Source organism: Phalaenopsis equestris, unplaced genomic scaffold, assembly GCF_001263595.1.
Source record: "Phalaenopsis equestris unplaced genomic scaffold, ASM126359v1 Scaffold000330, whole genome shotgun sequence".
Lineage (NCBI taxonomy): Eukaryota > Viridiplantae > Streptophyta > Magnoliopsida > Asparagales > Orchidaceae > Phalaenopsis > Phalaenopsis equestris.
In genome coordinates this window covers 621883-632999 of record NW_018164772.1, presented here as the reverse complement: position 1 = coordinate 632999, position 11117 = coordinate 621883, and positions in this window count along the sequence as shown.

Here is an 11117-nt window from a genome sequence, read left to right as displayed (position 1 = left end):
TTGAAGCCAAATAATAGGATAGCTTAGGAAGTCACCGAAGTTCTCCTTCGGATCTGTGGCATCCTCTAGTGTTTCATTCTTTGGACTCCAAAATAAAATGTTCCAAATTTGAACCAATCCCCCTTCACACTTCTTAGTCCAATATCTTTGAAATGTCAAATTTAAGAAAGCATCATTCCTATTTATAATAAGTACATGATTTATGAAGAAATTAAGATCATTTGAAAATATATAAATTTTTTTTTGTACCAAATAGGAGCAATCATATTCTTTACCCTCTTCCAAGTATTATAAAGAACAATAACTAATCTAGAGTTTGGTCCCTAATTTTGCAGTTAGGCTAGGAAGATACCGGCTTCCACTCTAGAGCTCCCACTACTACCTCATTTGAGGGCTAACAATCTCGCATCAGTTTTCAATCAACTAGACCAAATTGAGGATTTTAATATGTCACCTTAAAATCTCCAATTCTGCATCCAACAAAGTATAATTTCCTTTTTATTTGCACCTAATTCCATCTATGGCATACTCTCCCAGGAAATATAATGTGATTCTCTCTATATTGTAGAAATTATATCCCTTTTCAGAACATATGTCTCTCAACATGTTTTAACATTTCAATTGGCCAGCTCAATAATTAAATGAAGATCAGAGTTCAAATCATCACAAATTATTAACATTTAAAACTAAAGAAAACAAAATCAATTCTTTATAAAACCATATCTCAAAGTAGGGAGAAGGATAAAGGAGACTACTTAGAATTCATGACAAGAATATAACAAAACACGGATTTCATATATAAAAACAAGTTTACAAAATAAAAGAAATAAAAAATACAACTTATCTCACAATCCTTCCCAAGCAAATTCCTAGAAGTTTCTTCTAAGCCTTTATCTCTTTACAATTCCACTCAATTCTCTCTTAGAAGTTTTTCTAAGCCTTTATCTCTTTATAATTCCACTCAATTCTCTCTTAGAAGTGTAATAAAGAAGAAATCTCTCACCTTCCCTCTCCTCTTACAACCCTAGAAGAAAATCTCATTATCTTTCCTCTTGCCTCTCACACCAACTTTCACTCTCTCTCCCTTTCTTGTTACCCTTTGACTCTCCTCTCTAAACTCTTTGAAGCCTTCTCCTTTATTTTGGGCTGCCTCCTTTGAAAAGAATTCCAAACTTCCTCCAAAAGTCAAATCTTTTGAATTCAAAAGATGTCATTTGATCCAAGAGACTTATCCCTTCATAAAAGAACCTTCCAAAGTGTCTAGATGCATTGAATTACTCCAATAGGTGTGTAGAACAAGTGTCCCTTTGAAAATTCACGCAAAATTTGTCTCGAATTGCCTTAATTTGTAAAAAGTCAACTCCAGTGCAACGTGCACTGATCTGGCGCATCTTGAGCCAGAATCCCCAAATTCGTTATTTTGGCTCCAAATTTCATCCTTTTTGCCATTTTTGCTCCAAATGACTCAAAATGATATACTTGCAACAAAAAACATGAAATTACCCTTCTTTAAAGTGTAATATCACAAAAAATAAGTATCAAATATGTACTTAAAATAATATATTATTTTGGTGTATCAAGTAGCAAAACCATTCCAATTTCTGGAGACGATCAACCTCTCGATCTTGGTTATTTTGGTGTATCAAGTAGCAAAACCATTCCAATTTCTGGAGACGATCAACCTCTCGATCTTGCCAACTGAGTTAGCAAATGCCCGTTCTTAGATCAACTTTTTCAATTCCATTTGAGTGTTATAATAATGTTGGGCTTTGAAATTGACAAAACTTCATGCGTCAAAATTTTCTGTTGACTTTCCTCTCTTTACTCGTGGATCCATTGGAATTTCTATGAAAATCTAAATAAATTACAAAATCAAAAATATAACTTCCCAAGATTATTTAATAAGAAACTTTTCACCATGAGTTTCCTTCAAGCTTTTCAATAAAAAATCTCAACATTTGGATCTTCCATAATATAGGAAAAATCCATGGTGAAAATAAAAATTTTTAGGTTAAAGTGAAGCTCGTACCAAGAGAAGACAAAATCTAAGATCTTTGGCCTTTGAAATAATTTCTAACTTGCACAATGTGAATCTCTAGGTCACGGTTTAAAGGTAAGAGATGACCCAAGCAGTAAAAATGGAGTTTACTATGAGATCGTGGTTTTTTAAGCAATTTGACATTTTTGGAAATTTAGCGCAGATCATGGTTTTTTAAGCAATTTGACATTTTTGGAAATTTAGCGCATCATGTGCCAACTCTCTGTAAACTTGCGCTTCATGCGCCAATTTGGCCATTTGGCGCCAATGCCTTAATTTTTCCAGATTTCATTTTCTGTGGAAATTTACTGTGTACCACTTTACGTCCTCCTCTAATTAACTCAAATGAATATTTATAATCATAATTTAAAGATTACTCTAACACTAAAATTTCACAAACAACACAGAACTCACTTTTATACTCAAAATTCGTGTTATTACAAACTAACATTTTTCAAGCTAACAAACATCTAATTTAGTGTCCAAGGCAATCCAAACATCCTAAAACTAAAATCTAAACATCAAAATACAAAACATAAACAAAATAAATTTTAATAGTAAAAGTAAATGCAATCCATAATAGCATATTAATACAAACAAGCAGTACTAAAAAAATATTCATGCGTAAATTAAGTTCAAACATCTTCTTCACTCTCGTCCTCCTGGATATCTCCCATAGATTGGTAGTGTACGTACAAGTTGTAGAAGGCTCGATAAGGAAATTCAATAGTTGAATCTTCCCCAATCCATGCATGTTTCTTGAACATAGGTACCAAAGCATCTTCAACATGACTAGTATGTTCAAAATGTTCCTTAAATTTCCAATCTAGGTGATCCAACATTTCAGAAACATTCTCAATTGCATGCATAAGATTCTATACCAATTTTTCTATCCTCTGAATCCTTTTCAAAAGTATGTTTAAACTGAAGTAAAGATGAATAGGTAATGAATTTTGCGATGCTTGATCCATCAGTACATTCATATCATTCTCATCTCCCATTCCAATATAGTTGCAAAAGACTTCTGAATCCATCGGCTTCCAAGGAAGAAGAAGCACTTTCTCCTTGTACTTTCTCCCAACTCTCATAAGGTGCTTGCGCTTAACTGTAAAGTAGGAAAACAATGGATGGATGCCCCAATCCAGTTGCAAATCCATTAACAATCAAACTTAAAAATAATTTAACAATTATTGCTCAAATATCAACAGGTTTTCATGTTTGAATACAGTAGTTTAGAATTGAACTCTCCTTAGTTACCTTACTTATTTTTTGCTTCTTCATCCGTAAGGTATCAATATAGTCTATTCATATTTTCTCTCGTAGGGTAAAATTCACATAGTGGCAAAAAGGCACATTTTCAATCATGAAGATCTCGTTTATTCTTGAAGGAGTGAATTGCAAAAACCTGCCTCACACATAGAAAATTCCTTGGTTGATTCCATAAATATTTGTATAAAACTCTTTCACCATAGGGACAACTACAAAGGAAGTAGTATAGCAAAGCACTTCCCAGCGTCTCTGCGCAATAATCTCTTCTACTTGAGTCATCGGTGCATTGAATCCTCTATTCACAAACCCCATTTCTTTGAATAGTCTCTTCTTCACAAGAACATGATCATGTAACTTCTGTGCATCTAAACTGATGAAATTTCTCTGGTTAAAAATTCCTAGCGGAATTTTTAGAGTGGGATGCCGTTGGAATTGAAAACTAGTAACTCTTCCCTCATTTCACCCCTAAAATTGACTTTGGGAGTTATAAGTCGTTTTCATCTCCTCGGTACCATCATGCAACATCTCTCTGGAGTATGGCGCATAAGGCGCCAATCTGGCGCATGATGTGCCAGTTCAAAAATATCACCATTTCGATTTTGATCTAATAAATTCTAAATTTTTCTATACAATTAGGTAAATAAAGATGTTTTTAAATATTTTCTAAATGTAAAATTTCTTAAATACAGTAAAATTTCTCAAATACACGGAATCCAGAGAAGCACAAATATATAAATATAAGTAAAATATAAAAACTAAATAAATAATGTTAACTATGAGTTGCCTCCCACAAAGCGCTTGGTTTAATGTCATTAGCCCGACATTCCCAATCTTTATTCTAGGTGACCCAACATTACAATCTCTTTAAACACCGGTCTTTGACCTTCAAAATATGGTTTTAATTTGTGTACATTCACTTTAAATATCCATCTAGTCTTAGGATCTTCAATATTAACACCTCCATAGGGATAGACTTTGACAATTCTAAATGACCCTTTCCACCTAGACTTCAGTTTTTCAGGAAATAATTTCAATCTTGTATTGTATAATAAAACGTCCTATCTATGTTCAAATTCATTTTTTATTATCTTTCGATCATGTCATTCTTTCATTCTTTCCTTATAAATTTGCGCATTATAGTAAGAATCATTCTTAATTTCTTCAAGCTCATTCAATTGCAATAATCTTTTCTCACCAGCATCTTTCAAAGCTTTATGCTCCAATTCTACTGGTAAGTGACAAAACTTCCCAAAAATTAATCTATAAGGGGACATTCCAATAGGTGTCTTAAAAGCTTTAACGTATGTCCATAATGTAGTATCTAATCTTGAAGACTAATCCATTTTATTAGGATTTACACATTTTTCCAAAATTCTTTTAATTTCACGATTAGATACTTCTGCCAAATTACTAGACTGGGGATGATAAGCAGTTGCAATTTTATGCATTATATAACGTTTTTCCACCAATCTATATTTTTCCACCAATTTTACAACTGTTACATTCCTAAAATGAGATTCTCCATTGGTAATGATTACTCTCGGAATTCCATAGCTTGTAAAAATATTTTTAATTAATAGTTTTGAAACACTCTGAGAATCACATGAAAGTAAAGCAATTGCTTCTATTCATTTTGAAACATAATCCACTGTAATCAATTAATAAACATTTCCAAATGAAGGTATAATTTGTCTCATAAAATCAAATCGCCGTGCATTAAAAATTTTAATTTCCAAATTAAAATATAGAGACATTTCATTTCTTTTTTAAATATTACTACTCTCTGACACCAATCATACGTTCTTTTAAATATATTAACATCTCAAATAGAGTAGAGCAATAAAACCCAAACTGTAAAATTTTATGAACAGTTCTATCATTTCGAAAATGACCTCCAAATTCAGAATCATGACATTTTTGGATAATTTCTTGAATTTCTTTGCAAGTCACACATCGTCTCATCACTAAATCTTTGAATTGTTATAAGATTCAAATCATGAATGTAGATACAAGTAAAGGTCATCCTAAGAATAAGATTTACATCATGAATGAATTTCTTTTCTTATTGTTTTGTTAGTCTCTATGGTAAAATACCACTAATAATATAATTTACAATATCAGTATACCACGGTATTTCACATCCTTTTACAGCATAAAGTTGTTCATCAGGAAAAGTTTCATTAATTTCTTTTCTAGAGCAAGAATTTATTTTTATTCAAGCTTAGATAGATGATCAGAAATTTGATTATCAGTCCATTTCTTATTGACTACTACAAAATCTAACTCTTGCATCACAAGTACTGATCTAATTAATCTTGATTTCATATCCTTCTTTTGCATTAAATATTTAATAGCTGGGTGGTTAGTATGAACAACACATTTAACTCCAATTTGATATGACTTAAACTTTAAACTTATCAAAAACATTAATAATTGCTAATAACTCTCTTTCAGCAGTGGTATAGTTAATTTGAGCATCATTAAGAGTCTTACTAGAATAGTATATGACTGTAAAAATCTTATGATAACCTTGCCCTAATACAGCTCTAATTGCATAATCACTAGCATCACACATTAATTCAAAAGGTTTCTCCTAATTAGGTGAAACAATTGTAGGAGCAGTGATCAATTTTTCTTTTAAACTTTCAAAGGCTTTAAGGAAATCTTGGTTAAAGTAAAATTTTGTATCTTTTTTCCTAAGTTGGCATAAAGGCTTTGTAATTTTTTAAAATTCTTTAATATATCGCACGTAAAATCCAGCATGTCCTAAAAATCTCCTAACTCCTCTTACAATAATAAGTGGAGGTAGGCTTGATATAACCTAATCTTTTGCAGGATGTATTCCATGCCATTTCCTAAAATTTTTAGCTCAAGTATAATTCCTCCTGCAACCATAAATTAACATTTTTCCCAGTTTACTATGAGATTATTCTTTTCACATCATTTTAGAACTTTTTCTAAATGATTCATACATATTTAAAATGAAATTTCAAATATAAAAAAATTGTCCATAAAGACTTAAATTCCTTTTTCAATTAAATCGAAGGAAATTTACATCATACAACTTTGAAATATTGCAGGTGCATTACATAATCCAAATGACATTCACCAAAAAATAAAAGTTTCATAAGGACTAGTAAATGTTGTTTTCTCTCGATCCTTTAGAATAATTGGTATTTGATGATAACCGGTATATCCATCTAGAAAATAAAAATATATGTGTCCAGCCATCCTATCCAACATCTGGTCCAAAAAGGGTAAAGGAAAATGATCCTTTTTGGTGGCAGAATTTAATTTTCCATAATTTTTGCAGATCCATCATCCAGTGACTTGTCTTATTGGTATTTATTCATTATTCTCATTTTTCACTACAGACATACCTCTTTCTTTGGAACACAGTGAATTGGACTCACCCAAGCACTGTCTAAAATAGCATATATTATTTCAACATCTAATCATTTTAAAATCTCTTTCTTAACAACTTCTTTTATCATAGGATTTAATCTCCTTTGATGATCAGCTCTTGGTTCATATTAATCTTCAAATAAAATTTTATGCATATAAATCATGCATATAAATTGAAGAACTGATTCATTTAATATTGGCTAATGTCCATCCAAAAACTTTTTAATATCAAACTTTTTTATATCTTCTCAAAGTTTCCAATAACTGTTATTCTTGCTTATTAGTTAATTCTGAGAATACTATAACAGGTAATGTAGACAAATCACCTAAAATTGCAAACTTCAAATGAGTAAGAAGCGTTTTCAGTTTTAGTTCAAGTGATTTCTCAATAGATGAAGTCAAATTCTTATTACTTTTGGTAGGGTCTAACATTTCAATTTTTTCTTGAACATAATCCAAATTTTCTTTACTCACTTCCATAAATTCATCTTAAATTTTATCCTCATCTTAATATTCCAAATATTTTGTTTCAAATTCTTTTTTGAATGTCTTCATGAAATATTCATGGCTTATTTATTCGTTAATATCCATTCTGAAGCATTCAATCTCTTCCTCTTTTGTGGGGTATCTTATTGATTTGCAATATTAAATGTAACCTCTTGATCACTAACACTCACAGTTAGTTCTTTTTTTGCAAATCTATTAAAGCTCTTCCAATGGTAAGGAAAGTTCTTCCAAAAATGATAGGAATTTCTTTTTGTTGGGATTACATTGCATATTTAATATTATATCTATCAGGTGTAATTTGTAATATTAAAAAATATTTGCAAAATTTACACACCAAGGGCCCATTTGGGGCAGCTTTTTTTGTACGGTGGCGTTTTAAAAACACACCTGGCCTCCGTTTTGTCAACTTATGCTTTTTTAAAATGTAGAAAACAACGTTTTCACACCATACCTATCTAGGTGTGGTGGGAGCTTTTTGGCAACGGTCTGGCTTTTTCAAAAAAATAAAAATTTGTAATAGCCACTGCACCTAGCTTATCAGCACATTATTTCATTATTTTTAATCAGCTTTAATCAGCTTATCAGCAGATTATTTAATAAGTTACAGCTTCCCTAAACAAACCCTAAATCTACCTGCATCAAGTTTTTGGCGCAGTTTTTTGGGAAGTAACAGAAAGTATTAGAAAGTAATTTATTTTATTATATATATATCTATATATATGTATTGTTTATAGATTAGTTTTGAATATTTTATTGTTTAAGTGTGTTTGCTTATTTTTAATTACTTGCTTTGTTTGTTTATGCATGGTGTAAGATCTAAAAATTTAGTACCTTACGATTCTGTCTTAGAGTTAAATATTAAAAAAATTTGAAAACAATAAGAAGTAATAGATCATTTTAGCAGAATGGCTTGCGATTTACGTAATGTTGGAAATGAAAATAAACATCATTAGAGAGCTTTAAGAGATTTTGCTAATCCTACAACATATGAAATTCATTTGAGCATATAGAACCCTGTTGTAGCTTCCAATTCATTTAAGCTTAAAGTTGTTATCATCCAATGGTACAAAATAATCAGTTTGGAGGAACACCAACTAAAGATCCTAATTTACACCTTTCTAGTTTCCTAGAATTGTGTGCTTCATTTAAATATGTTGGAGTACCAAATGATGTTGTCAGAATTAAACTTCTTAATTTTTCATTAAGGGATAAAGCTAAGATTTGATTAAACTCATTAGCACCTAGATCTATTAGAACATGGGGAGATTTGTCTCAAAAATTTTTATCAAAATATTTCTCACCTTAAAAAATTGCTAAGTTTAGAAATGATATCATATTTTTTTGTCAGTTTGAAGGGGAATCAATTTATGAAGCTTGGGAAAGATTTAAAGATCTCCTTAGAAAGTGTCAACACCATGTGTTGCCATATTGGTTAATAATTCAAACTTTTTAAAATGGGTTGGTTGGATCTCTTAGATCGATAATTGATGCTGCTGTTGGTGCATCAATAATGTCAAAATCATTCGATGAAGCTTATTAATTAATTGAAGAGATTACTACTAATAATTTTCAATGGCTCTCTGAAAGGGTAATTCCAAAAAGAGTAGCTAGTATTCCTAATTCGGATGCAATATATATATTAGTTGCTCAAATAGTTGTTGTATCAATGAAGATAGATCAATATGGAATGAATTATTCTTAGCAACATTTATGCTTAAGGAAAAATCATTAGGACAAATGATAGAATTTCAATATTCTTATGAGACTTTAAATGTAATAAATAATCAGTCAAATAATCCTTATGCAAATTATTCTAATTTGGGTTGGAAGAATCATCCAAACTTTAGTTGGAGTAACAATAATTTTAATGCTATAAATCTGTAATGGGGAAACAATACCACAAACCCATTGGGAAACTCTAATAATCAAGGGAATCAAGCTTATAAACTATATTACCTCCCAGGTTTTAATAATTTGCAGAGTAAAGAGAAAAGTTTTTCAATGGAATAATTGATATTCCAAATGGGAAGTCAATTATAAAGTGAAGGAGCTGCAATTAGAAACACGGAAATTCAATTGGGATGTATTACTACTGCATTTAGCAATAGACCTCTAAGAACATTGCCTAGTAATGTTGAAGTAAATCTTATAGGTCATAATAAAGAGCATATTAAAGCTATTCAACTAATAAGTGGAAAAGAAATAGTGAACAGAGTTCAACAAGAAGTTGAAATTGAAAAAGATTAGGTGGAAAATGAAAATTCTAGTGAAGATTTTCATTTTGAAGCAGAAAGTCCTAATAAAACAATGAAAATCTTAGTTGAAAGACCACCACCTCCATTTCCTCAAAGATTAAAATAAAAAAAATAAAAAAAAAATCAAATTTTGAAAGTTTTGGAAATCTTGAGGAAATTAACAATAAACAATCCAATTATTGAAACTTTGGAACAAATGCCAAGCTATGTGAAGTTCATGAAAGATATATTTAATAAAAAAGGAAGTTTGTAGATAATGAGTGTTGCACTCAGTGAAGAGTGTAGCATTGTAATTCGGAAAAAGCTTGCTGAAAAACTTAAAGATCTTGGAAGTTTTACAATTCCTTGTGCTATTGGCAAACGATTTTATAGAAAACCTTTATGTGATTTAGGCATCAGTATTAATCTTATGTCGTTATCAATTTTTAAAAGGTTGGGTTTATGATATATTACACCTATAACTATAACTCTTCAGTTAGTTGATTGTTTGACTACCTATCCTAAAGGAGTTATAGAAGATGTTTTAGTAAAAGTTGATAAATTCATCTTTCTTATGGACTTTATTGTATTAGATATGGAGGAAGATAAAGAAATTTCTAACCTTTTGGGAAGACCATTCCTAGCCACTAGAAGAGCTTTGATAGATGTACAAAAAGGAGAACTAACTATGAGGGAGAACTAAACTATGAGAGTTAGTGATCAATAGGTTACATTTAATATCGCAAAATCAATGAGATACCCTAAAAAAGAACAAGAGATTGAATGCTTCAGAATGGATATTAATGAATATTTAAGACATTAATATTTTAAGAAGACTTTTGAAAGTGAATTTGAAAAGAAATATATGGAATATCAAGATGAGGGTAAAATTCAAGATGAATCTATTGAAGTGATTAAAGAGAATTTGGATTACGTTCAAGAAAAATTTGAAATTTTAGATCCTATAGAAAGTAATAAGAATTTGATTTCATCTACCGAGAAACCTCCTAAATTAGAACTGAAAACATTTCATACACATTTGAAGTATGCATTCTTAGGAGATTTATCTACATTACTTGTTATACTATCCTCAGAATTAATTGATAAGAAAGAAGAACAGTTGTTGGAAACTTTGAAAGCATACGAGAAAGCCTTTGGATATACATTAGCTGATATTAAAAGAATCAGTCCTTCAATTTGTATGCATAGAATTTTATTAGAAGATCAACATGAACCAAGAGTTAATCCTAAAAGAAGATTAAATCCTATGATGAAAGAAATTGTGAAGAATGAAATTTAAAATAGTTAGATGCTAAAATTCTATAACCGCTATTTCAGAAAGTGCTTGGGTAAGTCCAATTCACTATGTTCCAAAAAAAGAAGGTGTGACTGTAGTAAAAAATGAGCATAACAAATTAATATCAATAAGACAAGTCACTGATTGGAGATTTGCATAGATTATAGAAAATTAAATTCTGCCACCAGTAAGGATCATTTTCTTTTGCCCTTTTTGGACCAGATGTTAAATAGAATGGCTAGGCACAAAAATTTTTATTTTCTAGATGGATATAGCGGTTATCATCAAATACCTCTTGGTTTAAGGAGCATTTTAGGGATCAAGAGAAAACAACATTTACTAGTCCTTATTGAACGTTTGCTTTTTA